Source organism: Coenobita brevimanus, chromosome 94, assembly GCF_032717465.1.
Source record: "Coenobita brevimanus isolate Jiangsu-jjx chromosome 94, ASM3271746v2, whole genome shotgun sequence".
NCBI classification, from domain to species: domain Eukaryota; kingdom Metazoa; phylum Arthropoda; class Malacostraca; order Decapoda; family Coenobitidae; genus Coenobita; species Coenobita brevimanus.
The window spans coordinates 15,383,126-15,389,486 of NC_137047.1; positions in this window are offsets into that span (position 1 = coordinate 15,383,126).

The following is a 6,361-nucleotide window of genomic DNA, read 5'->3' on the forward strand; positions in this document are numbered from 1 at the left end:
CGGAGTCGGCTTAGCATACCCAATCTCTTGGAAGCAGATTTTACAAGAGATGTAATATGATCTTTCCAAGATAAGTCCCGAGTAAATGAAACCCCAAGCATGTTCAAGGATGATGCAGGATTAAGCTGAATATTATTAAACATTAGTGGGAATACCTGTGGAAGATTTTGTCGGGTTGATAGGTGTAAGAACTGAGTCTTAGATGCATTAAAGACAACCATATTATTTTTACCCCAGTCAGAGATATGAGCCAAGTCAGACATTAGGTGTGCCATAGCCTCATCCCTTGTTTCTTGAAGTAACTGTTGAGATGGGCGTTGCGGGAACCGAATGGAAAGGTGAAGAGTGGAGTCATCAGCGTATGAGTGGATAGGGTTAGATGTACAGCTTAGAAGATCATTGATGAATAAAAGGAAGAGAGTTGGTGATAGGACAGAGCCCTGAGGAACACCACTGTTGATAGATTTAGGAGAAGAACGATGGCCGTCTACAACAGCGGCTATAGAACGACCAGAAAGGAAGCTAGCGATGAAGGCACAGATAGAAGGATAGAAACCGTAGGAGGGCAGTTTGGAAATTAAAGATTTATGCCAGACTCGATCGAAAGCCTTTGAGATGTCAAGTGCAATGGCAAAGCTTTCGCCAAAGTCCCGAAAGGAGGATGACCAGGAGTCTGAAAGGTAGATGAGAAGATCGCCAGTGGAGCGTCCCTGACGGAACCCATACTGACGATCGGAAAGAAGGTTGTGATAGGAAAGATGCCTTAAAATTTTTCTATTAAGAATTGACTCGAAAACTTTTGAAATACAGGACGTTAAAGCAATTGGACGATAATTGGAGGGTTGGGAATGGTCACCCTTCTTTGGGACTGGCTGAATGAGAGCAAACTTCCAGCAAGAAGGAAAGGTACAAGTTGACAGACAAAGGCGAAAGAGTTTGCCTAGGCAGGGTGTAAGCACAGAAGCACAGTTCTTGAGAACAACAGGAGGGACCCCATCAGGCCCATATGCCTTGTTAGTACTGAGGCCATTGATGGCAGAAAATACATCAACTGAAGAAATTTTAATGTCAGCCATGAGGAAGTCAGAGGGGGGAAGTGATGGAGGAACAGCACCGGAATCGTCTAAGGTGGAATTGGAGGAGAAAGTCTGTGCGAAGAGATCTGCTTTATCAGTAGAAGAAATAGCTACAGAACCATCAGAGTAGAAAAGATGAGGGAAGGATGATGAGGTAAAGTTGTTAGAAAGATTTTTGGCAAGGTGCCAGAAGGAGCGGGAAGAATTCGAGTTGGAGAGTTGAGAGCATTTAGTATGGATGAAATTATTTTTAGTAGAGCGAAGAACAGACTTAGCACGATTCTGGGCAGAAACGTAAAGATTATGTGATTCAGGGGTGGGTTGGCTCCGGTACCTTTTGCAGGCCTTCTCCTTGTTGCGGACAGCATTAGAACAAGCGTGATTAAACCAAGGCTTTCTTGCGTTAGTCAAAGGATATGAGAAAGGAATGTATGCTTCCATGCCCGAGAGAATAACCTCCGTAATGCGCAAGGCACACTCAGATGGCTCACGGCCATGGAAGCAATAATCATTCCAGGGAAAATCATAGAAGTACTGCCTGAGGGCCTCCCAGTCCGCGGCTCCAAAATGCCACAGACGACGTTTCCCTGGAGGGTCCACAGGCCGTACCGGAGTGATAGGACAGGTTAAGGTAATAAGGTTGTGATCAGAGGAGCCCAACGGAGAGAAAAGATTAACAGAGTAAGCAGAAGGATTAGTTGTTAGGAAGAGGTCAAGTATGTTGGAGCTCTCTCCAAGGCGGTCAGGGATACGGGTAGGGTGCTGTACAAGCTGCTCTAGGTCATTAAGGATAGAAAAGATGTAGGCTTGTTCACCAGGTGGATCCGTGAAAGGAGAGGAGAGCCAAAGGTGGTGGTGAACATTGAAATCTCCAAGAATGGAGATTTCAGAGAAAGAAGAAATGGACAGAATGTGTTCCATCGTAGAAGTAAGATAGTCGAAGAATTTTTGATAGTCAGTAGAATTAGGGGATAAGTAAACAGCACAGATATATTTAGTCAGAGAATGACAGGAAAGCCGAAGCCAGAGTGTGGAGAATTCAGAAGAATCAAGTTCAGGAACACGAGAGCAAGATAAGTCGTTGCGTATGTATACACAAAAGCCACCTTTGGCTTTGAAATGAGTATAGAGAAAGTAGGAGGATACAGAAAAGGGTTTGCTGTCAGTTGCCTCAGACAGCTGAGTCTCCGTTAGAAAAAGAAGGTGAGGTTTAGAGGAGGAGAGGTGGTGCTCAACAGAGCGAAAGTTAGATGAAAGGCCACGAATGTTGCAGAAATGAAGAAGAAGAGAGTCAGACAGTGGTTCCAGGCACCTCGAGTCGTCACCGGGAGAGGCGCAGATGGCGGGGGCATTTATGGTCCCCCCCCCGGGGACTCCGAGGCTGGGTGAATTGACGCCATTTTTGGTGAATTTTGAATAGGAAGTGTAGTGTGTACTGTGCATGTAGTTTGGTGAAGATAGTTACAGAAATTTGTACTGGAGAGCATGCTGGCCTACTCTCTGTGTAACTGAGACACTGAAAAAGTTCAGCAAAGGGGGATGGTCAGGAACTAGTCCTGAGGGCTGATGAAACGGGAGCTCCAGCACTCCCTGTCATCAGCTTTCCATCCACTGCACTGTAGTTAGCCAGAGAGTCTTTTGTCTCTCCTCAATGGAGAACAAAATACTGTAAGTAGACTCTCTTTCCACCCTAGAACAAGCCCTCCTCTCTCTCTCTCTCTCTCTCTATTGTATGTATCAGACTCCAGGGTCTTATATATATATATATATATATATATATATATATATATATATATATATATTTTTTGACTGGTAAGGGCGTCTGGCATCAGGAAGGATAACGATGGTCTGCCTTGATCTTAGCTCAGTGAATCAGGATATTTATATTTTTTAATTTCTGACTACCATCATGCAATTTTTACTGAACTTGGGAGGGATCTCTAAAAGCTAAGGGTTAATTTAGGGCCATATACCAGTATAATCCTACCAGTCTCTCCTGAACAAAATAAAAGCCTCTGAAAGCAACAACAACAATATACAGAGATCACCGTGTTCAGGGGCTTAACCAAGTGACGTTCCTCACTAAGCTAAGTAAAATCACTTGAAAGTGGCAAAAATATCATACGGAAGGCGCTACTGAACTGGAAGGATTAATCTCTCTCACTTATGATACTTACGGCTGTATTATCGAACTGGAAGGATCTCTCTCACTTTAGATGCTTATGGCTGTTGTACTATCGAACTGGAAGGACTAATCTCTCTCACTTTGGATACTAATGGCTGTAGCATCGAACTGGAAGGATTAATCTCTCTCACTTGAGATACTAATGGCTGCAGTATTGAACTGGAAGGACTACTCTCTATTACTTTAGATACTTATGGATGTATTTTAACTCTTTCACTACGAGAGGTCTCTTAATCTGCATAAAAGCCATCTGACGGTAAAAGGAATGGAATTTAAAAAAGCGCCATTGTATGAAGTGGATCAGTGGACGCTGCTTCTAATCCCATCACTACGAGGAGTCTCTCTTAATTTTAGCATAACCATGTGGCAACATCAAGAATAATATGAAACAGACATTAGCGTACTCTAGGGGATAAAACAGATAAAACAGAGTGAGCAAATTTGTGTGCAAGTTTCCAATTTCTGCTGGCAGTGAGCTCGCCCACTGTTTTCACACTCGCTCCGTTTACATTCACTTTCTTCGCCAACCCTTCACTCATTCTACTCATTAACATCACTCCTACTTACTCTGTGCACATTCAGTGCCCATACTATGCTCCACTCATTCACTCCGCCCATTTACTTTTCTTATTATTACTCTTTCTGTCCAATACACTTTTTTTTTTTTTTCAAAGATGAACAGAGGAAGGAAAAACAAATTAAATGTAGAAAAAAAAATCATACATACGGGTGCCCTCCATTCATAAAAATATCTGTAACAGTTGGACTTGACCTGCTGTTGATTGAAGTGTGAGGGGAAATTCATCTGGGGAAGCGAGTTCCTAGATGTCGTTCGGGGGGAAAAAGGAATTATACTCCATACTAACCCCATTCCCATTCGCCCACTTTATTATGTTTCACTCATTTGCACACTCACATCATCTCTGCTCACTCAGCCACTCACATTTACTTTCAATGATATACTAGTACTTCACTCTTTCCACCCGGTCACCTCATTCATACTCACTCACATTCATTTTCCTCGATACACCTCACTCAGCCTTGTCTGTCACACCACTGCTACTCGCCTAACCTTCACGCACTTCCTAGACTATATTCATCTCATTCATCCCTTCACCCACATCAACGTCTCTTCCTACTACATACGAGTGTTTCAGCTCATTCGCCTCGTTTCTGTTCACTCGTGTTTTTCTTCTTAGTACATTGTCCGTTCGGTTCCCTTATATTACTTCCCTCGTTTACTGACTCATCTTGTCCACAAAATCATCATCACCCCTGACTCTGTATTGTACGCAACTTTTTCCACTCAAACGCTCACTCTATTTACGTTCAGCTCACTTGATACACTCTGCTCATTCTACACGCCCAACCCATCTTCCCACTCACTTCCTCCCTCCTCCCTCCCACCACCTCACTTCCTTTAATCCTCCTTACCCTCTTCTACCTCCCCTCTACCTTTGTTACTACCTCCATTATCCTCTCCTCATTTACTTCCTGTGTTTCTTTCCCCTGCTTCTTCTACTTCCTTCCCTTCCCTTTATTTCCTCAATTTTCCCTTCAACCCTCATTGTATAACTCACTCCGTCCACCCCCTCCACAATCGTACCCTCTAGCCCTCTCCCCTAAACCTACACCACTCATTCTACGCACCCCATCCACACTCCCCCCAACACTCCCCTTACCACATCCATTCCCTTACCTCCTCTACTCCCCTCTCCCCTCATCTTTCCCCTCTCCCTTACTTACCCCCACCCCGAAAGCGAGGCAGGGAAAGTGGAATCAGCAGCAGCAGCAGCAGCAGATCAGAAAGTGAAAACGTTAAACACTACGACTACCTACCGCCTCTCCGCACAGCCGCACACACTCCGACAGGGGCCAGAGCTAGCAACACCTCGCACACACACGCACCTGCTTCCACCCACACCAGCCCACCTGTTGCAAATCCACCCACCGGTCTCCTACCACTCAGTCTTCCGTCCACCCATCCACCTGCCTGGCTGCCTGCCTGTCTGCTCCACTCGTCCGCTTTCCGCCTAACGATCCACTAACGGGTCTGTCTCCTTACGCTCTGACGCCCGGGTGGTTCATTGGGTGGCGTCTTTTATGTGATGTTCTTGTTGCTGTTAGCAGTTTCTGTTAAATACCATAACTTACGAGAGATATTTCGAAACTGAGGGGTTAGATACAGCCTTCATAACCCGTTTACTACAAACGGGTTTTCCCGAACTTGTCAAAATTGTCTAAAGGCAACAAGAAGAAAACAGAAAAGATGCCCTCATATAGTGACTGAGTAAAATGCTTAATAGTGAAGAGAAAGGCAAGTTCCTGACGATATTTTTAAAATCAACTGACGAACATAAAGCAAGTCTGTCCTTTCTGTTATAACAGCTCCCGTTTGTTGTAACTGCAGACTCCACTGATGTGTAGTGTGGGATGCAGGCTATTCATATTCATTAACCATAGGTGTTCCACAAATGTCCCCCAAAAATTCTGGAGTCTATCTTCCCTTTCGCAACCGAAATTTTAAGCGCACGTCAATTTGTTTTCCACCAAGATACATCTGCCCCGACGTATCTACCTAGACCTCTTTCGGTTTATGGTGTAGTTCTACTTATAGTCCTATATGTCCTTAAATATTACTCTGGATTTACGACCAAAGTTTTCTCACATATTTTGTAGTCTTCTCAAAACTTCTGCTGTAACTTAAGTCATCCAAGCATCCATCATCCTGTTCCTTTATTATCCATTAAACTGCTGCCTTTAAAAAAAGTTTGAGTCTCTCTCTCTCTCTCTCTCTTTCAACTTTCACACCTGTTCCCCTGACTCTCCATCCTTCCACATCCAAGACTCACCAGCCAACGTACCACATTAAGATAAATTAACAAATCCACATCACCTAATCCTAAGTCTGTTGTTCTCTCTCCTCAGTTTCCACACAAGTCCACCTGACCCTCCACCCTTCCACCTCCAGGATCCACAACCAACAAGAGGAAAAAAACAACAACAGTGAGTGAGCTTGAAAACAAATTTAGAAACCTTACAGGTCAACAAAAACAAAGCCAGACACAGCCCAAGAAAACCTAGCCTACTTCTTGCAGTG